We start from the raw sequence: 23,685 nt of genomic DNA, 5'->3' as shown, positions 1-23,685 counted from the left end.
TCACAGTTGACAGAATAATTTTTCCTTATGGCCCAGAAATACGACACTCTCACATACATCCCTTGCCTATTGCCTACACTTACAGTGAGTGAGTGCTACACTACCTAAAATGCACTTATGAATCATTCCTGAATATATAAATGTTCTCAACCACATTTCAGGTTTTCCATGAATGTGGCTACTGACAAGCATAAGTATCTGATGAAAAAAAACAAGTCAGTGTTGCTCAAATTTATGGAGCATTTATAGAGCAGAAATATTTCATCTCAAGGCTATTGGACAGGGGCATGCGGCGGGGTAAGAACAACCTGGGTCCAGATGTCCGTTTGTGTTACGGAGGTAGGCGAGCTGCCTCCTGTCAAAAGAAACAAACACTAATTGCCCGTTGGCCTCTGATTGGAGATGTGCAGCTGGGGACGAGTGGTAAAAATATCCCTGCCTGTTCCATTCCCATGAGCAGCGGGCAGGCATACAGGCAGGCATACAGCACCATTGCCTTAGTATGCAGTGCCAGAGGATGGCACCGGCACAGACATCTTCTGGCCATTTCCACAAATGTCAGGGCAGAGGAGGGAGCGACACCAACACTGGGGCCGGTAAATTGCCAGCAACCCCTTAGGGTGAGCTGCTCCAAATGGACTGGCCTACTGAACCATCGTCCTCTAAACACTGGGAGGGAATGTCACATATAAACAGCAAAGCTGCTGGTGTCATGACACGGTAGTGTTGTGTTTCTGTCCCCAGCTAGCTAAAGCCAGGCTGTGTTCCCATGATGTAGGCATTTCCCCCTCTAACATGCAGAGATGGCCTTCCCCGGCTGGCCTGCCCTGGCTGAGTCGAGTTACAGCTCTTTCTCTAGTCTATGACACAGAAGCAGCATCTGGTTCCACCTGACTGAAATCATGAATAATTCAAGAGGGCATTATTATTTTCAGCTAGCTTCACTGGCTTGGCAATAATAAGTAGTTTAGCTACTGCTATCATCACCGCCTGCTAAGTGGTCCAACATGGAGAGAGGATGTTATTTTACCACGTCGTTGGCAACTTATACTTGTGTGGGTTTGTAAGAATTAGGTTGAGTGAGTGTTGCGGTGCTTTGTTACCTAGATATGTAGATGTTTCCTTTGCCTGGTGTTGGAATGGAGGGAATTGTATGTAAACAGTCTTGGACCATCTGTGTGTTTGTGGTTTGCTTTCCTACCTTCATATCTCTGTCCCTGAGCTCAGTATTGTACAGTATGTTTATGTTTTATGGACAATATATGCATGTTACAAGCATGTTACAGACATGACCTAGTATTATCCATGGTCAACAAATATGATTTTTTCTTAGCCTGCAGTAGGCCTACATCTCTGTAGATTATGCCTTCATCGACAATTTATCTCCTTTAGTGAGCTTTTGCTTGTCTGTGTGTGTGTGTGTGTGTGTGTGTGTGTGTGTGTGTGTGTGTGTGTGTGTGTGTGTGTGTGTGTGTGTGTGTGTGTGTGTGTGTGTGTGTGTGTGTGTGTGTGTGTGTGTGTGTGTGTGTGTGTGTGTGTGTTTGTGTGTTTGCATGTATAGTCCGATCTCTTTAGAGCTGTATGTTTGCTCAAGGCAACAGATGTGCAGGCGGTCTAGTCTACACTCTATCCTTTGTATGTTGTAACTGGAGCCTTACTGGAGCATCAGGGGGGAAAGTGCTCATAATTAGCCCAGCATCAGCAGCAGGACAGGTTGTTTTTCCACTCAGACCACCTGCTAGTCCTGTTCTGGGTTACTCTATAACCCACTGGGCGGACACAGGGAAACTAACATGGTGAATAGTGTAGCTATATGTCAGCAACACTCAACTGTAACATCCACTGTAACATCTTAGAAAAAGATCAGTGTAACGATCGTTATACTGAATGGACCAAGGCGCAGCGTGCGTAGAGTTCCACATAATTTTAATAAATGAAAATCACCAAAACAAATACAGACAGAAACGAAACGTGACGCAAATGCAATGCTAACAGGCACTACACAAAATCAAGATCCCACAAAGCACAATGAGGTAATGGCTGCCTAAATATGATCCCCAATCAGAGACAACGATAAACAGCTGCCTCTGATTGGGAACCATACCAGGCCAACATAGATATATATATTCACCTAGATAACCCACCCTAGTCACACCCCGACCTAACCAACATAGAGAATAAAAAGCTCTCTATGGTCAGGGCGTGACAAACAGGAACTTCGCATGAATCTGAACAGCGTAGGCTATACTAAAATATGAAAATATCATGTATCAAAATCGATATCTACAGTATCTGACCTCTATATTGTTTTATGTCTTCCGGATTTGAGAAGATGACGAGTTCAATGGTAAGCCTGTCCAGTAGCTTTAATTCTCGCCCAGCATCCAGCCTATCTGACGCCATGCTATTTTCCTGATTTATGACCCCAAAATATATCTGGCTTCCATTGATTTAGTCACCCTACTTTTTAACATCCTACAAGGGTAAAAATGACAATACAGTTTGAACAGATTATGATAAAGACATTAGGTTTGGACCATTGGTTTTCTTATGGTGTTATCTATCTACCCAATTGGTCAACAGATGCGTTTTTGACTGAATACCTTAAATATTAGCAACGTTTTGTGTAAGTTGAATAGATGCTTATAGGCAGGTCATAACCTAGCTGAGGAACGCTCAACTCCGTTCTCTTATATTAAGGTGGGGGTAAGTATTGATAACTGGCCGCACAATTTGCTAGCAACAACATTGAATCACCATCAGTCGATAAAAATGTAAATTCTGAAAACTTTTACCAGTACATATGTTTGTCCTCTACATCTCTGGGCCTTCCACAGGGTTCTGAAATTCGTACTTTTAATAAAAACGTATAGAATACAACCACTGACTTTTTCCTAATTTTGTTGCTCAACTGGAGATGTTCTACAGCAGGTGGAAACTCCTTCCATGGAGGGCCTAGTGTCTGCAAGTTTTAGATTTTAACTTTTAATTAACCTCTTTCAGCTAGGGGGCAAAATTTTTATGTTTGGAAAAATAACGTTCCCAAGGTAAACGGACTATTTCTCAGGCCCAGATGCTAGAATATGCATATCATTGACAAATTAGGTTAGAAAACACTCTAAAATTTCCAAAACTGTCAAAATATTGTCTGTGAGTATAACAGAACTGATTTTGCAGGTGAAAACCTGAGGAAATCCAACCCGGAAGTGCCTTTTATTTGGAAAAATCCCTGTTCTATTGACTGCCCCTCCTCCATTTAAAGGGGTATCAACCAGATTCCTTTTCCAATGGCTTCCTCAGGCTGTGACCAGGCTTTAGACATAGTTACAAGCTTTTATTTTGAAAAATTAGCAAGATTTATCAAAACGCGTCAGGTGTCCTTTGATTAGTTCATGCGCCCGAGAGTTGTAGCTCAACATTTTCTTTCTCTGTAGTATTGAATAGTTTACCATCCGGTTGAAATATTATCGATTATGTATGTTAAAAACAACCTGAGGATTGATTATAAAAAACGTTTGACATAGTTCGACGAACTTTACGGATACTTTTTGGAATTTTTGTCTGCCCTTCAGGACCGTAACGAGCCTGTGGTTTTCTGAACATAACGCACAAACCAAATGGCGTTTTTTGGTTATAAAACTAATCTTTATCGAACAAAAATAACATTTATTGTGTAACTGGGAGTCTCGTGAGTGCAAACATCCGAAGATTATCGAAAGTAAGCGATTAATTTGATTGCTTTTCTGACTTTCGTAACCAAGCTAATTTGCGGCTAGCTGTTCTTACTGTTTTGTCTAGTGATTGATAAACTCACAAACGCTTGGATTGCTTTCGCTGTAAAGCATATTTTCAAAATCTGACACGATAGGTGGATTAACAACAAACTAAGCTGTGTTTTGGTATATTTCACTTGTGATTTCATGATTATAAATATTTTTTGTATTTTTTGGCGCTCTGCAATTCACCGGTTGTTTACGAAAATGATCCCGCTAAAGGGATCCGTGCGTCAATTAAGCCCTAGACAACCAGGTGGGGGGAGTTACTTACTAATTAGTGACCTTAATTCATCAATAAAGTACAAGGGAGGAGCAAAAACCTGCAGACACTCTGCCCTCTGTGGAATGAGTTTGACAGCTGTGTTCTACAGTATGTCAACTGAGATTCAATTGGTACAAGTGCATTTGCGCTGAGTTGAGCAACACAAATGAGGAAAAAGTCAGTGGTATTTGAAAAAGGTTTTTATTAAAAGGATGAATTTGAACACCCTGTGGAAGGACCGCATTTACAAAGGGACAGGTAAGCGGTTTCAGATTATTATTATTATTATTATTTTTTTTTTACAAGTATCGACTGATGGCGACTAAATGTTGTTACTAGTAAATCGCGCGACCAGTTATTAATATTAAACCTGGCCTCAAAATAAGAGAATGGAGTTGAGCGTTCCTCAGCTACTCATAACCATGTCAGGTCATTGATAATGACTCGCTGAAATAATTCAGATGACCATGACAGCATTTTAAACTTATCTCATGTTTACTCCACAGTTGAGAAAGGAAGTTGTGCCCCTCCACTTCCCAGATGTAGCGCCCCAGTGTCAGAGGGGGGATAGACTACGTCTTCTAGATGACAACAATAGAGCCCTGAAACTGAAGCCTGGGGCTTTCAACCAACACAAGCTACAGCATATACTGCTGGTGAGTCATTGACTCTCTATCTCTATCTATCTGAGGCTGTAGTGGTGGATATTATTTTCAGTGGCAAGAGGCTGCTGTCTTCTTGGCAAGGTAAGGAAGGCAGTCACCCATAGCAGTCAGAAGCTGTATTTTCCCCCTTTGTTTCCCTGATCTGGACTGTGAACCTGTGAACCATAAATAATTGTTCCTACAGCTAGACTGCTAATTCTGCTAAAGATTTAAATAAGTTGACTGTCTGTTTGGAGTAGTAGGCTGACGGATTAATTGGGGACAGTTTGAATAGTTATTGGTGATGTCACTGCTGCTGATGAACAAAGCTTTAAGATGTTGTGGCTCCAGATCCAACCTCTAAAGCCTAATAAATATCCTCTATGCAAAAACTATTCTCAAGAAAGTGAAGGCTAAAGATCTGTTTGGAAGCCACAGTCTACTACTCTCCTTATTTAGCCAACAGTTTCCAGCCCTGACAAGTGGAAGCTGCAGTAGCTGACTACGCTAGCCATGCTACTGGCCTGGTATGCAGCAGGGCAATGGCATTGGGACTAAACAGGTTGTTGGAGGGAGGGGGGCAGGCATGTTATGTATCCTCCAGTCCTCAGGCTGATCCCAAGCTGTGTCTTCACAGCGGAGACTGCTTGTAATTCCCCAGGCTTCCCCTGATGTCTTCATGTTGTTTAATATGAATGAGCTACATCGATTAGCTCTCAGGGCAATGCTTGTGTAGAGGGGATGGGAATTAGCTGTGTGTGTGTGCACGTGTGTATGATTTTATAACTTGCTGTACTGTTACTTTGAAATCTTGAACGATAGCTAGATTGGTGTACAACCGTTTCTTGTCAGTGGATGTTTGTACTATCAGTTTGATTTCTCTGTTTGTAAGATTCCACCAATTGCGTGTGCTGAATGGAAATAGAGAAAAGGTCTAAACAGCTTTCAAGGTTATTCACAAACTTGAATAGTGTTGAGAAATGAGATATTGTTGTGGCTTTCAGTCTGACAGCTACAGTCTAAGGGTGTGAGGTTGGTGGTTCTGTGTGTTTGCAAAGACAGGAAGGTGTTAAATTGTATTTTTCAATTCTCAGCTATGTGATACTTAGCCTTCAAAGAAATAGTCTGTCTTTTCACCATTCTTCTGTCAGCTATTTAATCCCACTGCCGAATCAAACTGAATTATTTTGAACACATTCTTGGCCCAAGACTCATGTAATATTCAGTTGAAACCTCATTCTCTTAGAGCCTCTAACTAGCAACGTAGATTTGGCCAATGTTATAAAACATGACTTTTACCCACAAGATATAGCGCTAGAGAAAGCTGTCCAGCAGGCTATTAGCCGCCAGCCAGGTGTTGTCTTCATTTGTTCTGTGATTGTCCTGTTTCGGTGACATGGTTAGACGAGCTCTGGTCACACAAACCCCTGCCCCCTCTACCTGGAAGTTGCTAGGAAACGAGTGCTTCTGAAGTCAACTTACATCCTATAATTTCATTAAGCTGTTGTTTTGCATTTCTCAGTCAACAGAGAAATGGGATGGGAGGAACGGTAAAGAGACAAGGGGAGGGATGTTAGTCCCCTGAAGTGAGAGAACTGCAGATTATGGTTTCTGAAATGATTGTCGTGGCATCGGTAATTACTGATACTGGATGCTCCCATGGAAGACTGAGTGAAGTGGTAATGAAAAACTAACAGAGCGTGGGGTACTTCAGTAGCAAGCCCCATTAGCCTCCAACTCTGTTATCTTCTAATGGAGATACAATCAGCAAAGCCACAGACTCATGTTAGCAAAGGTATCACTTTTCATGTACATGGCTGTCTGCTGACATTAACATGTGACCACCACAAAACATTCTTGGCATGTTTAATGCTAGCTCGATAAGGAAGGATGTCTTGTGTATATTTTATTTTTTGGCAATAAACAAAAATGTACATAGACAAAAACGATAGACATTTACATACATACATTTCCACCAACATTAATGACATCACACTTGCTTACACCCACATGTTCCCACCGTATTCACACCCAATGTTATTTTGAATGCTTGTAAGACTGCCCCATATGATTTCAAATTGTGTTATGTTGTGTTATGTTTGTCTGTAGCCAGCATTTGATTCTTCCATTCTCTTAACGTTGAAGTATCCAACGTTTAACTTCCAGTATTTACGTAATAGCTTCTTTAATATTGTCCAACCCATTGCCATGTCTTGAAATGGACAGATTAAAGAATGTCTTTGGGGGGTAATTGGTATTAATGAAAATAAATATAAAACATTTGGGAGCCATGCCATTCTAAAGAGATTTATTCTACCTGGAAGATTTATGGGGAGATTGTTTCATTTAGTTAGATTTGCTTTCATGTTGTTGAGTAATGGGAGAAAGTTATCTTTACATGTTTGTCACTTATTAAGCATCATGTGTATTTAATATTTTTTTGTGGTCCACTTAAAGGATTGCTGTAGATCAAGTGTCAAACTCATTCCACGGAGGGCCAAGTGTCTGTGGGTTTTCGCTCCACCCTTGTACTTGATTGAGGAATTAAAGTCACTAATTACTAAGGAACTCCCCTCACCTGTTTGTCTAAGTCTTAATCTAAAGGTAAAAAATAAAACTTGCGGACGCTAAGCCCTCAATGGTATGAGGTTGACATCCCTGCTGTAGATCATGAGTTATTATTTGTGTTTTTCCCATTGCCATCACGTTCATTTTATATACTAAGATAAGAGAGTATTCACAAAATATTTTTAACAAGGGGGGCATTGGGTTTTCTATTTTAGACGCTTGACGCGCTGCAAGCGCTCATTGGTTTTTATGAGCATACTAACCCACATGGGTGATTGAAAGATGAACGAAGTCCACACTCCTGTCCAGTTGGTGGCGGTAATGCACGTTAAAGTTGGTTGCCAACTGCCATATAAAATCCACAGATGAAGAAGAAGCAGGATGACCAAGGAGAGATTAATCAAAGAGATGAATCAAAGAAAACTAACTAAAACCTTAATCAAAGAAAATGATCTAAAACGTGGTCAAAGGACCACATTTGGGAAACCCTGAACTAGCTAGCTAGGTAGCTGTTTAGCTTTCAAGCATATTCACTCATTTGTTTTGTAAACAGTTAACAAGGTAGTTAGCTACCACATGTTCTTGACAAACTGTCAACAGAGTAGCTGGCAAGCAACAAGATATACCAAATAATGGTCTAAAAACCACTTCAGGATAAATAAATCAGATTTGACCGTTCAGACACAAGTCGCATGGCCAAGAATCAGGTGGTTGGAAATGTGGCTTGAAAGATCTGATTTGAATCGGATAAGATTTGAATCGGATATGCCACAAATTGGATTTGAGTCACAACTGGCATTGTGAATAAGGCATAAGAGCATGTCAGTCTCACAGTAATCACACTACCACTACTACTGCTCACAATCATGTTCATCATCAACCATTGCATAACTCCCCATGATAGAGCAACAGTTAGGAATGCAAAGGAAGGAGAACTCCTGTCTAAAAGGCATCCTGTTGTATACAGTGGTTGTATTTTAGAATAGGAGAACAGAGGATGGTGAAAGCGCTGACACCACTGCTCTACTCAAGCAATGACGCAGCCTGAAGGTGTGTGTGTTTCTGCTCTTCCTGTTCCACGCTCCTCTGCATTTATTCCCTCTGATCTCTCTTTATTGCGGCATCAGAACTCAAACAAACACACACAGGAATATTCGGATGGGGGTAGGGTGATGATGCTACACAATCCTCACAAAAACTGTGTGTGTGATGCAGCAGGGCAGGCTGCTGTACTGGGGGGCTGCCTCCCCATGCCCATGTTTACTTGAGTAGTAATGAAATTAGAGCGGCGTGGCGCCCACACTGCCGTAATTCAATTAGCCTTCTTATTAACGCTCTGGAGCAGCCGGCCAACCCAGCCGACCCGGGACCCAGGACTATGCTGCTGCTCTGAGTCTGAGGATAAACACACCATTCACTCCTTAGTACTCCTCACTGACTAGAACCTTTACATTCACAACATTTCTTTTCACTCTAGAATGTTCAGAATACTGACTGCTTTGTATTCAGAACTGTGTCTTTGTATTCGTTAATGCTTTGTGCTGTACTGGGCAGTATTAGCTGGTACTTTATGACTCTGGTTGGAACAAGGTCCATTCTGGTTGTAACAGGTTAAGTGCATTGCAGGAGTTGACATGTGTGCTATACTTGTACTGTACAGGGAGATAAAAGGAGAGGTTGGAGTTTAGCCAGATAAAGAAAACACATGTACACACACACACTCAAACACACACACAGCTAGTGCAAGAGCCTTTACCAGATTACAGTGAAGATTCTGAGATAACACTCCCCCAGGATCAGTTTCAGTTTGGCTGTGAAAGCCAACTGACATTTACTCCTGAGGTGCTGAACTGTTGCACCCTCTACAACCACTGTAATTATTATTTGACCCTGCTGATCTTCTATGAACATCTTGAAGAACGATCTGGCCTTAATGGCCATGTAGTCTTATAATCTCAACCCGGCACAGCCAGAAGAGGACTGGCCACCCCTCAGAGCCTGGTTCCTCTCTAGATTTCTTCCTAGGTTCCTGCCTTTCTAGGGTGTTTTCCTAGCCACCATGCGTCTACATCTGCATTGCTTGCTCTTTAGGGTTTTAGGCTGGGTTTCTGTATAGCACTTTGTGACAACTGCTGATGTAAAAAGGGCTTTATAAATACATTTGAGTTAATTCCAGCCTGCTAAAACTACAACACTGTCATGACCATACACCTGAATCATTAGCTATCTGATAAAACATATAATATTATCTATGTGGTACAATCAGTGGACGTATCAACGGTTCATGTAAAAATCTTTGGCTTTTATTTTCCGTGTGTGTGTGTATTTGTTCTAGAGAGAGTGGACAAAGTCACCACAGTGCCCATATAACTGGGTGGTAGAGTTAAAGCTCTGCTAAGTTTCTCAATCACTGCATTGAGGTTATTAAAATTCCAATCTGCTGGAGGCTCCCTTTCTCGCCTTCTCAGAATGAATGTGCCCTTTTAATAATGTAACTGGTTTTAACAAGATCGTATAACGTTCATCTAACTTTCATAAGCCTGTTAGCCCAGTGACGAATTCATGCCATGGCATCCGAGGCTATTATGGTGCCACACTTCCACAGAGAAGAGCAATGAGTAAGAGTGAGAAGCCCCTATGGAGGCTGGAGAGTTGTACTGTACATACTGTAGCGGTTTCAGGGGTTGTGTTGTGGATATGTGCCTGCGAGATTTCTTTGTTTTTGGCTGCCAGGACCACGGACAGCAATGCGAAGTATTCCCCAGAGGCAGGACCACGGACAGCTCAGGGGAAACTTCTAGCCAAACTGATATATCAGGAACGCTGCCAAAGCCTGATGATGATGATGATAATAATAAACAGGTTTAACCCTTTACTCGGACTGGTGTTGTGTGGCTGTATGTGTAAAACCCGCCTTACAAAGAACCTGGTACCGAAAACCCTACATTGGTGGAGAATGCGGGCAAGGCAGTGAGGATAATCACGCACCAATTTTTATTTTATTTTTTGTAACAAGCGGAAACCAATCGCTTGTTATTGAAGGAACAAAGGGAGTGTCAACTGAAGATGAATATTGACATGCAGAAGTTACCTGCTGAAATCACTGTGGTGAAAATTGCTCAACAGACCACTGGTTAACCCATCATGGCCACTCGGTATCTGCAGAAAATGATGCCAAATGATGACCTTCCTAAAGACATTTGAGCGCACGGGAGAATGAGCGGCATGGCCACAGATAAAGTGGGCAGGAATACTGGCTCCATTTCTTTGTGGGGAAGCACAACAGGCGTTGTCTGATCTGGAAGCAACAGAAGCCAATGACTATGACACACTGAAGAAGGAAATATTAGCACGGTTGCGAGTCCCTGTCTCTTTGAGGGCACAGTGGTTCCATACTTGGACGTATAAACCCGAGAAGGCACCCAGGTCACAGATGTTTGACCTGGTCCACCTAGAAAAAAAATGGCTGGAGCCTATGACCCTAAGTACTGGGGCCATCGTGGAAAGAATAGTGATTGACCACTACATCCGGGGCTTACCTTACAAGCTAAAGAAGGTTGTCAGCCAGGGCAGTCCCACCACAGCGGACGGAGTGGTGGACCTCGTTGAGAGATGTCGAGCAACTGATGAACTGCTCAAACCCAGCCGTCTGGACAAAACCACCCAGGAAAAGGGAGGCCTCAGAGGAGGAAGAAAGACATCACAACTACAGACTCCCCAGGTTTGGAAAGAAAGAATCCAAAGGGTGGAGGGGGAACGTGGGCGCCCGGACCATGTTTTCCAACCTGAAGCAAAGATGAGGAATAGAGGGGTTGATACCGACACCCGGGAGTGCTACCGCTGTGGTGAAATAAGACACATCGCATGGAACTGTCCCAAGAAGGAGGAACCCATGAAGGTCGACATTTCCAATCTACACCACTGCCATGTCATTTCTGCCCATGTCCAAGCCCACCGCCACCCATCGCACCTGTTGGGTACAGGTCCAAGGGAAACAAGTAGATGCTCTTTTAGACTCCGGGAGCATGGTCTCCCTCATCATGCCTTCACTACTAACCCAGCTGAGGAAAGACTGCCACTCCATCCATGGATATCACCTGTGTACATAGGGACACCAAAACGTGTCCAACTGCAGATGTAGAAAGGTAACCTACTGTAGGGTTGATTGAAAATCTGCCATATCCCGTGCAAGTGGGTCACGACTGTCCATATTTTCAAGAATTGTGGAAAAGACTACAGGACAAAAGGAGATGGCTGTGCCAGTAATAGGACATGTCAGGTACCATTTACATTTTCCTGTGAAAAGAAAATGAAACCGCTACCAAAGAACCGCTACCAAAGAAATGATCAAATTGGTACTTACCTGCCCGACTTCCGTAGCCGACATTCGAGTTCTCCTGGGAGAAGGGGAAGGAAACGACGAAGAGACAGGAAACCCAGAAGGGATAAATGGAAGAGGAGGAACAGGAAGAGCAGGGCAAGGGGCCTGGAAATTCCTCCTGAGTTAACACAGTATAGGGGAAAGTTTGGTACTGCTCAGCTGGAAGACACCACACTACAAAACGCAAGACAGAATGTCAAGGTAGTAGATGGTATATCTATAAGTCCTGCTAATGTACTCACTTTTCTTCATTTTTCCATGATAAATAATCTCTTACACCAGATCACGAAGTTGAATGACGTCACAGTGGAGCAGCTGTTGGTTCCAACCCTGTTTCGGCAAACAGTGCTGAGCCTGGCCCATAGCCATTTGTCGGGAGGACATATACGGAGAGAATAAACACAACAGGTGTTACAATGTTTCTTCTGGCCGGGGGTGCAGTTTTATGCGGGTATGCAGTTTTGGTAAGGTATTGCCAGGGGTGTCCTGACTGTCAGAGAACCTCATCCCTTCCTGAAATCCATTAATCCCGTTGCCAGTGATAGACACGCCATTCGATAGAATTGCTATGGATTTAATTGGACCATTACCACTGTCTGCGAAAGGCTTTCAACATATATTGGTTGTGGTAGATTATGCCACTAGGTATCCCGAGGCCATTCCCCTGCGTAGTGCTAACACCAAGAGCCTCGCCAGAGAGCTGCTACAGATGCTCTCCAAGGTACCCCAAGAAATCCTGATGGACCAAGGTACGGTGTTCATGTCCAAGGTGATGAAAGATTTATGTAAATTGCTTCAAATCAAACAACTACACACTTCTGTATATCAACCCCAGACCGATGGCCTAGTCGAGAGATTTAATAGAACCCTGAAATCCATGCTCAGACGGATCATGGAGCGGGTTGGGCAAAACTGGGATCAGCTGCTGCCGTTTTTTTTAAATGTTTGCCATAAGAGAGCAGGCATCCACTGTTTTTTCACCATTTGAGCTATTGTTTTCCCGCAGGCCCAGGGGATTGTTAGATGTGACAAAGGAGAACTGGGAACAACAGACCAGTCCCCACAACACTGTCATAGAACACATAGAAGAAATGCGAGAACGCATTAACAGTGCCCGTTGTGAAGGAACATTTACAGCAGGCCCAAGAAGCCCACAGTCGAGTGTATAATCGTCCTGCTCAACCCCGAGAGTTCACCCCAGGGGATCGGGTTATGGAGTTAGTACTCACAACTGAATATAAATTCCTGGCCACATGACGTGGTCCCTTTTGAGGTGTTATAGAAAATGGGGCCTGTGAACTACCTCATCCGTCAGCCAGGGAGAAGGAATCCAGAACAGGTGTATCATGTTAACCTGTTAAAAAGGTGGGTGAGTCAAGAAGCACTGTTTGGGGAACAAACATATAAACTTCAGTATTTTCGGGCCACTTCCTGCTGGAAAAGATTGCCCTTGGAGATGTATCACCTTCCCAGACCCAGGAGTTACGTGAGTTGATGGGGAAAAGGATTAAACTCCCAAAGACAAAGCTTGGAGGACCTTCCACTGGTTGCAAAGTGTTTACTTTAGTTTGTTTTGGGTTTTGCATATCAAGAACTGCAAAGCCTGATAATAGTTAACAAGTTTATTCCTTGACTTGGACTGGTGTTGTGTGGATGTATGTGTAAAACCCGCCTTACAAAGAACCCGGCACCAAAAACGCTACAATATGTTTAGCCTGCTGAGAGGGAGGGAGTTGGGGAGAGAGGGAGAGATTGGCCTCATGGTAGGCTTAACTGATAGCATTCCACTGAACACTCCCCCCCTCCTCTGCCTCATCTATACTGAACAAAAATATAAACGCGACATGCAACAATTATACTTTCACATGACTGGGCAGGGGTGCAGCCATAGGTGGGCCTGAGAGGGCATAGGCCCACCCACTTGGCAGCCAGGCCTACCCACTGGGGAGCCAGGCCCAGCCAATCAGATTTAGTTTTTCCCCACTAAAGAGCTTGATTACTGACAAATACTTCTCAGCACCCCACCCCTTCCTCAGACGATTCCGCAGGTGAAGAAACCGGATGTGGAGGTCCTGGGCTGGCATGGTTACACGGTAGAGAAATTAACATTAAATTATCTGGCAACAGCTCTGGTGGACATTCCTACAGTCAGCATGCCAATTGCATGCTCCCTCCAAACTTGACACATCTGTGGCATTGTGTTGTGACAAAACTGCACATTTTTAAGCGGCCTTTTATTGTCCCCAGGACAAGGTTCACCTGTGTAATTATCATGCTGTTTAATCAGCTTCTTGATATGCCACACTTGTCAGGTGGATGGATTATCTTGGCAAAGGAGAAATGCTCACTACAGGGATGTAAACATATTTGTGCACAAAACTTGACAGAAATAAACTTTTTGTGCGTATGTCAAATTGTTTTTTTATTTTTATTTCAGCTCATTAAACATGTGACCAACACTTTACATGTTCCGTTTAGATTTTTATTCAGTCAGTGTATAATGCACACGTGTTACACAGGGATCAACCCTGAAAAGTCTTGCTTAAGCATGGCAAGAGGGCCTATCATGTTAAAGTCTATTTGTGGCTGGTTTTTACACATTGAGATTGGTGGTAGAGCATCAGTGTGGGTTGAATGGAGCTGGGGCTGGGCCAATGTAGGAGCAGGATAAATAAAAGTGCTCCTGGGTGATTTAGCCTACTGCATGCCTCGTCCTCCCAGCTTCTGCTGGAGTAATGTGACCTTCATAAGCAGATTCAAATATGTAGCAGGCATGCATTGATTTTTGGACCAGTCACTAAGATTTATGGACTCAGCCAGTACATAAATATTGGTACTTGCTCTCTCAAAGAAGATCTGACACTGTGTGTGTGTGTGTGTGTGTGTGTGTGTGTGTGTGTGTGTGTGTGTGTGTGTGTGTGTGTGTGTGTGTGTGTGTGTGTGTGTGTGTGTGTGTGTGTGTGTGTGTGTGTACATTTATTTGTGGGTACCAGAAGTCCTCACAAGAATAGTAAACAAACTCAAATTCAGAGAAGTGAGGACATTTTGTGTGTCCACTTGTAAAAAGGATATTTTCGTCTTAGGGGTTAGGGGTTTGGTTTAAGCGTTTGGGAAAATAGGATTTTGAATGGGAATCAATTGTTGGTCCCAAAAAAGTCCTCCAAAGTATATTAAGACATAGATGTGAAAGTGTACTGGACGTTCTTAAGACAGAAAAAAGTAGGAGCCACAGCAGGCACCTCACAAAAACAACTTCTGGTATGAAATGAGAATGCTGTTGGTAACCTTAATGGGCTTCTGTAGCAGCAAAATAGGTCATTCCCATTAAGTGACGCCGATAAAACATTTTTGTGTGTTTGATGGTGGTCCCCAAGCTGGATTGATGGCTTCAAAATACAGCGAGGACTTCAATATATTTTCCTTGGTTTTCCTATGTCAAGTCCTCAACATGTAACCTTTTCTCTCCTTATGTATGCACATACTGTACATGTAGTGTAGCATCACTATACAGTAGTAAATGCAAACTCTTTCTCTCTCACACACACCCCTCCCTTACTCGAGACACCCTACACAATTCTCTATCGCCAGCAGACAGAACACAACGTCACAGTTAGATTGCTTTTCCAAATCTGTAACATCTAATTTAACGCCATCAGAAGATGGGAAGGGTTCAATCTAGCGTTCCTTAATTAGATTGCTGTCTGGGTGGAGGGAAAGGGCGAAGATGGCTGCTAGCGTTTCTCCTTGGGAGAGAGAGGAGCTGACTATAAGAATAGTCACTCCAGGTATCAGAGGTGTTGTGCTGACTGTGGCTCTGCTCACAGACTGTGAGAAAGGTTGAAGAGTTTACTTTTGTTCCAGTGTGTGGCTCACCAAGCCATTCATTCAGAGCCTTTCAGATGAACCGTTCACCTGACTGTTACCAGTCTTACTGCTCTACTTGGCTTGTTTATTGCACTGTTGTTTCAGAGAGGTTGTGGGGAGCTGGCCCATTGTTTTTGTTCCTAAGCTCTTGAAGTTGTGACAGTGAGGCTTTTCTCTCTGCAGTTTCTAGACAGCAATGGGTTCTGGACGTTTTCCTTTGTGACGTTTGCTCTTTGGAGACTGCAGAGGAAGAGCGTGAAGACCGAGTGGTCCTGACAGGCAGACTCAGGATGACTCGAGTGCTGATATCTTTTCGTCCCAGGAATTCACCAAGAAAATATTGTTTTCTGGGTCATTTGCTTTGATTCCATCCCCCCCTCTCTGTCCTCTCCTGCTGAAACTCAGCTGATGGCTTAGATGTCATACTGCTTTCCAGTGAAATGATCTCTGAGCATGAAAGTGTGTGTGGTTGTGTGTGGTTGTGTCTGTGTGTGATTGGGTGTGTGTGGGGTTGGGTCTGTGTGTGCAAATTATAGAGTGAATGACCATGTAAATTTACATTCAAAAGAAAAGTCAAAGAAACAATCATGCTTTTTCCCAGAACAGTGTCTCAGTCGGCACAACACAGAGCTGAGCAGTAAGAGAACTAAATGAAATAGCATGACAAACTTGCAGAGCCAGGAATTGTGTTTGCTTGTACTTTTGTTATTTCTTTCTCTCTCTGTCTATCTCTCTCTGAAACTGTTACGAGAATTATGTTCTCAATGTTCATAAACCACTTCAATTAAACTACTCAGTCTGCAACCCAGAGTTTGTAAGATTCTGGTTGAATGAAACAGACGGAGGCCCAGCTATGATAGTCAAAATGTTTATTCACGAGAGCGCTAGTTCGTTGTAAAAAACCATTCATTTTATACTGGCTCCTTACGCACTTACATTCACACACAAACAGTAGGTATCCTACGCACATACTATATCACTACCCAGCCGACAAAGATTAGGGAGACAGTGGGAAGCACTCCCTGTCCTCCCTCAAGATTAGGGAGGACGTGAGAAGTACTCCCTGCCCTCTTCCAAATCTCTGAGGCCCCTAGCAAGGTCGGCCCCGAATTTTGCTCAGACAGTCTGTGTTTAAGATACTATAAAGCTATATTGTACAGATATATTGTTTTACCCTAATTCTGACTAAAACTACACACATCATTAATTATGCTTTTACTGAATTAAACTACACACATCATTAATAATAATTGTATGATTCTAATCAATTTCATACAATTATATGGTTTCAGGGTGGAATATTCTAATCATTACTTTAAACATATAAATTCCATTAACAGAAACACAGAGGGATGAGTCACTCTAAATGAAACTGCTGGTTGAGAGGCCTGGCTCTAGCTTTGTGTGACAATGGGAAGTTAGAGAAAAGACATGCAGTAGCAAGACAAAGGGATAGTTAAAATCAGACAATATGAAAAACAAGTCAATTTCCAGAAAACCTGACCAGAAGGTTGAAACACCTTTTTGACCAGAAGGTTGAAACACCTTTTTGACCAGAAGGTTGAAACACCTTTTTGACCAGAAAGTTGAAACACCTTTTTGACCAGAAGGTTGAAACACCTTTTTGACCAGAAGGTTGAAACACCTTTTTGACCAGAAGGTTGAAACACCTTTTTGACCAGAAGGTTGAAACACCTTTTTGACCAGAAGGTTGAAACACCTTTTTGAACCATTATCTTCCAGTTTATTATATGATGATCTTCCTGTCGCAGTGATACAATAAAACAGAGGTTCCCAAACTAGGGGTCGCATGGGGTCGCCTGATATGAAAATTATGTCGTGGGAGAATTTCCAAAATCCACCCCAAAATAATTATAAATAATATATACTGTATGTTTTTTGTATCTGAAAATCATTGTAATGTGGTCAACCTTAAAAATGTAAATCAATGTAAAAAAAATAAAAATAATCAACAACAGAGTACACTTATATCGTGGGAAAAGGCAGCACTTGACCATTTCGCTTGAATCAGGAAATCAGGCTATTCCCTTTGAGTCAGCTGTCATGTGACCGAAATGTTGCAGACAATGCATTCACGGGTCACTACGGAGGAGTTTTTGTTCCTGACTCAAAGGGAATACCCTGCCGTCTCCCTCAGAGTATTAAAACTCATGGTTCCCTTCGCCAGGTCATATCTGTGTGTAGCTGGATTCAGCAGTGCTCTCGTCTGCATTAAAACCAAATATCGATTCAGGTTGGATATGACAGCAGAGATGAGGTGCACACTGTTGACCACGCCCTCTGACTTTGAGAAGTTCTGACGCGACATGCATCAAGCACACCCATCTCATTAGTGGTGGTGAGATAATGGTGCTTTCAAGGCAACTGGGAACTCGGAAAGAAAACAAGGTCCAATCATGACACCAGTGATCTTAACTTCTCTAGGGTAGGGGGCAGCATTCGGAATTTTGGATGAAAAGCATGCCCAAATTCAACTGCCAGCTACTCATCCCCATAAGATAAGATATGCATATTATTAGTAGATTTGGATAGAAAACACTCTGAAGTCTCTAAAACTGTTTGAATCATGTCTGTGAGTATAACAGAACTTATTTAGCAGGCGAAACCCTGAGGACAAACCATTCAGATTGTTTTTTTTTTTTGAGGTCACTCTCTTTTCAATGGATTTTCATTGGGAATCCAGATTTCTAAGGGACCTTCTTGCAGTTCCTTCCGCTTCCACTGGATGTCAACAGTCTTTAGAAATTGGTTGAGGTTATTCCTTTGTGTAATGAAGAAGTATGGCCATATTGAACGAGGGTCACTCGAAGTGTCCTGTTTGTTTGAGGCTCGTGACCAGAAAGCTAGCTACAGTTTGTTTTAATCCTGTATTGAACACAGATCATCCCGTCTTCAATTTTATCGATAATTTACGTTAAGAAATACCTAAAGTTGTATTACAAAAGTAGTTTGAAATGTTTTGGCAAAGTTTACAGGTAACCTTTGAGATATTTTGTGGTCACGTTTCACAAGTTGGAACCGGTGTTTTTCTGGATCAAACGCGCTAAATAAATGGACATTTTGGATATATATCGACGGAATTAATCGAACAAAAGGACCATTTGTGATGTTTATGGGACCTATTGGAGTGCCAACAACAGAAGCTCGTCAAAGGTAAGGCATGAATTATATTTTTATTTCTGCGTTTTGTGTCGCGCCTGCAGGGTTGAAATATGCTTCTCTCTTTGTTTACTATGGTGCTATCCTCAGATAATAGCATCGTTTGCTTTCGCCGAAAACCCTATTTGAATTCTGACATGTTGGCTGGATTCACCACCAGTGTAGCTTTAATTTGGTATCTTTCATGTGTGATTTAATGAAAGTTAGATTTTTATAGTAATTTATTTGAATTTGGCGCTCTGCATTTTCTCTGGCGTTTGGCCAAGTGAGACAGTAGCGTCCCGCCTAAACTCAGATTTTTTGGATATAAATATGAACTTTACCGAACAAAACATACATGTATTGTGTAACATGAAGACCTATGAGTGTCATCTGATGAAGATCATCAAAGGTTAGTGATTCATTTTATCTCTATTTCTGCTTTTTGTTACTCCTCTCTTTGGCTGGAAAAAATGGCTGTTTTTCTGTGACTTGGCTCTGACCTAACATAATCGTTTGGTGTGCTTTCTTCGTAAAACCTTTTTGAAATCGGACACTGTGGCAATGGTGGCAATGGTTGCCAATCCATTCTTCACAATATAGCACGTAACCCATTATGTGATTGCCTGTATACTGTACTATGATCATGTTATCAAATAATTGTGCTCCCAGGGAAATCATAACACTTACAAAGGGCTAGTACAGTACTTGTACCCTAAGCAGTGTGTACCGTGTGGTGGTGACTCACCAGGGCTATCTTCATTACAGTCATTTGAGCACAGGCGTCAGTCTCATTCTGCCCTGCCCAGTGGTGTCTAATGATGCTCTTATCACCCAATCCATGGATCTATGGTGCCCTGTGCTGTAACATAACTCTGAGCTTGCACATATTCTCACCTTCAGGGCTCCATTATTACTGTATCTGGCTACAGTCGTTTGATAAGACTGTATTGGTCTTTTAGATTGGGATTTTGGGTGTTTCCTTGCTGCATTGCTGCTCTGAGCTCCCTCGTGGACTTGAAGAATACATCTCTCTCTCTTTCTCTCCCTCTCTACTCCCTCTGCACTGCTGATGACTCACACTCTACACACCCTTGCAGAAATCTCTACTCCAGTGCCCCAGAGAAAGGGGGAGATAGAGGGAGATAAACGTGTTTTCTGCCTCTCTTCTGACACAGGATATCTTACATGAAACATGCTCTTTTCTACCTGCTCTCTCTGTGTGTCTCCCTGTCTAACAGAACACACACACACACACACACACACACACACACACACACACACACACACACACACACACACACACACACACACACACACACACACACACACACACACACAGTGTCGTTCCCTATGACTTCCTCCAGGGCTCGAATGCAGCTGGTGTTTTTCTACTATAACCTTTCTAGGACACACGTTCCGCTAGCGGAACCCCTCGACAACATTCCGCTGAAAAGGCAGCGCGGGAAATTCAAAAATATTTTTTTGAAATATGTAACTTTCACACATTAACAAGTCCAATACAGCAAATGAAAGATAAACATCTTGTTAATCTATCCATCGTGTCCGATTTAAAATATGCTTTACAGCGAAAACACAACATATGATTATGTTAGATCACCGTCAAGTCCAAAAAACACAGCCATTTTCCCAGCCAAAGATAGGAGTCACAAAATTAATCACTAACCTTTGATGATCTTCATCAGATGACACTCATAGGACATCATGTTACACAATACATGTATGTTTTGTTTGATAATGTGCATATTTATATCCAAAAATCTCAGTTTACATTTGCGCCATGTTCAGAAATGCCTCCAAAATATCCAGAGAAATTGCAGAGAGCCACATCAAATAACAGAAATACTCATCATAAACTTTGATGAAAGATACATGTTTTACATATAATTAAAGATACACTTGTTCTTAATGCAACCGCTATGTCAGATTTCAAAAAAACTTTACGGAAAAAGCAAACCATGCAATAATGTGAGACGGTGCTCAGAAAGAAAAAATTAATTCTCCGCCATGTTTGAGTCAACAGAAATCAGAAATTACACTATAAATATTCCCTTACCTTTGATGATCTTCATCAGAATGCTCTCCCAGGAATCCTAGTTCCACAATAAATTGTTGTTTTGTTCGATAATGTTCATTATTTATGTCCAAGTAGCTACTTTTTTTTTTTTCTTTTTTTTTTTTTGGGGGGGTGGATCAGCTTAATATTGCGGAAAGAATGTTGTTTCCAATGTAATTGTCTGCATCATTTCCAATCCCCCATATTTTTTTGGGTAAATATATATATCCATTCACGTATGCATACATATACACATATATACAGTGGGGAGAACAAGTATTTGATACACTGCCGATTTTGCAGGTTTTCCTACTTACAAAGCATGTAGAGGTCTGTAATTTTTATCATAGGTACACTTCAACTGTGAGAGACGGAATCTAAAACAAAAATCCAGAAAATCACATTGTATGATTTTTAAGTAATTAATTTGCATTTTATTGCATGACATAAGTATTTGATCACCTACCAACCAGTAAGAATTCCGGCTCTCACAGACCTGTTAGTTTTTCTTTAAGAAGCCCTCCTGTTCTCCACTCATTACCTGTATTAACTGCACCTGTTTGAACTCGTTACCTGTATAAAAGACACCTGTCCACAACCTCAATCAAACAGACTCCAACCTCTCCACAATGGCCAAGACCAGAGAGCTGTGTAAGGATATCAGGGTTAAATTGTAGACCTGCACAAGGCTGGGATGGGCTACAGGACAATAGGCAAGCAGCTTGGTGAGAAGGCAACAACTGTTGGCGCAATTATTAGAAAATGGAAGAAGTTCAAGATGATGGTCAATCACCCTCGGTCTGGGGCTCCATGCAAGATCTCACCTCGTGGGGCATCAATGATCATGAGGAAGGTGAGGGATCAGCCAGAACTACACGGCAGGACCTGGTCAATGACCTGAAGAGAGCTGGGACCACAGTCTCAAAGAAAACCATTAGTAACACACTACGCCGTCATGGATTAAAATCCTGCAGCGCACGCAAGGTTCCCCTGCTCAAGCCAGCGCATGTCCAGGCCCGTCTGAAGTTTGCCAATGACCATCTGGATGATCCAGAGGAGGAATGGGAGAAGGTCATGTGGTCTGTTGAGACAAAAATAGAGCTTTTTGGTCTAAACTCCACTCGCCGTGTTTGGAGGAAGAAGAAGGATGAGTACAACCCCAAGATCACCATCCCAACCGTGAAGCATGGAGGTGGAAACATCATTCTTTGGGGATGCTTTTCTGTAAAGGGGACAGGACGACTGCACCGTATTGAGGGGAGGATGGATGGGGCCATGTATCGCGAGATCTTGGCCAACAACCTCCTTCCCTCAGTAAGAGCATTGAAGATGGGTCGTGGCTGGGTCTTCCAGCATGACAACGACCCGAAACACACAGCCAGGGCAACTAAGGAGTGGCTCCATAAGAAGCATCTCAAGGTCCTGGAGTGGCCTAGCCAGTCTCCAGACCTGAACCCAATAGAAAATCTTTGGAGGGAGCTGAAAGTCCGTATTGCCCAGCGACAGCCCCGAAACCTGAAGGATCTGGAGAAGGTCTGTATGGAGGAGTGGGCCAAAATCCCTGCTGCAGTGTGTGCAAACCTGGTCAAGAACTACAGGAAACGTATGATCTCTGTAATTGCAAACAAAGGTTTCTGTACCAAATATTAAGTTCTGCTTTTCTGATGTATCAAATACTTATGTCATGCAATAAAATGCAAATTAATTACTTAAAAATCATACAATGTGATTTTCTGGATTTTTGTTTTAGATTCCGTCTCTCACAGTTGAAGTGTACCTATGATAAAAATTACAGACCTCTACATGCTTTGTAAGTAGGAAAACCTGCAAAATCGGCAGTGTATCAAATACTTGTTCTCCCCACTGTACATACACATACCTACATAGACATACATACTTTTTTTTAAAGAGTATACCTTTATTATTATTCCCTGCAAACCCTACCACCGATCCCCCAATTGGAGTAAACTGATAAACATTTCTGTTTTTACCTTCAATTTATACATCTTATACACATTTACAGACACAGTCTACTTTATAATAGTTCTCTCTTGTTTGTTCTTAGTCCTTCCTCTATTTCTGTTGTCCATCCAGTTTGATTTCCACTTGTAACTGAGCTATTTCACAATAGCTCCGCACCTATACACATTTCACAGATCCCGTATGCCCTACATTGTTTATCTTGTTATTAGTCCCACCCTTCAGCTCCACTCAACCTTTCCCATCTATCTTCCAACATCATCCATTTCGGATTTTTATTTGCCATATATTTTTCAGCTGTGCTGTGATGCTTCACAAAAGATTTGAATCTTCCTATTCTCATAGCTTCCACGGATTGTAAATTAAAAATAAACATTTTTGCTAAAATAATTATTATATTATTGATTGATTGACTATGGCTTTTCAAATCCCCCAGTATTGCTATCTGTAGCGTTAGTTCTACGCAAATGTTGCAATTCTTCAACCATTCCTGGACCTGTGACCAAAAACGAGCTACATGCGGACAATACCAAAATAAATGGTCTAATGACTCTGCCTCCTCACAGCAGAATCTACAGAGCTGAGAAGATTGTATCCCCCATATATATAACATTCTATTAGTTGCAAGAATTTTGTACAATAATTTAAATTGAAAAATTCGAAGTTTTGAATCCGGCGTTGTTTTGCGTATCAATTCATAAACCATGTGCCATGGAATGGGTACATCGAAAATCTCTTCCCAACTATTTTGCAATTTATATGGCACAGCTGTAAGTTTTTTGGTCCTTAAATGAAATTGGTATATGTTTTTATTTATCACACTTTTCTTTAACCATTTATGTTCTTTAATATAAGGCCGACATACAAGTTCCTTACTTTTATCCCCTTCCACCTGCCTCTTCCATTTTTGTGGTAATGCTGCAATTAATTGGTTGTAATTTTGGGGAGAGCAGACATTTCCATATGTCTGTGTT

The 23,685-nt window shown here is 42.1% G+C and overlaps 1 protein-coding gene across 1 annotated transcript in view; it reads left to right on the top strand.

Moving 5' to 3' along the window:
- The first annotated feature begins 4,548 nt into the window (after nt 1-4,548).
- LOC139545496 (RIMS-binding protein 2-like) overlaps nt 4,549-23,685 on the top strand; it is a 114,258-nt gene continuing 95,121 nt past the window's right edge. The window contains exon 1 of the mRNA XM_071353320.1: nt 4,549-4,694. The gene's annotated coding sequence lies outside the window, so the exon portion shown is untranslated. The remainder of the gene's footprint in view (nt 4,695-23,685) is intronic.

Source organism: Salvelinus alpinus, chromosome 19, assembly GCF_045679555.1.
Source record: "Salvelinus alpinus chromosome 19, SLU_Salpinus.1, whole genome shotgun sequence".
NCBI classification, from domain to species: Eukaryota; Metazoa; Chordata; class Actinopteri; order Salmoniformes; family Salmonidae; genus Salvelinus; species Salvelinus alpinus.
The sequence above is the reverse complement of the archived record's forward strand: the minus strand, read 5'-3'. Positions and strand labels throughout refer to the sequence as shown.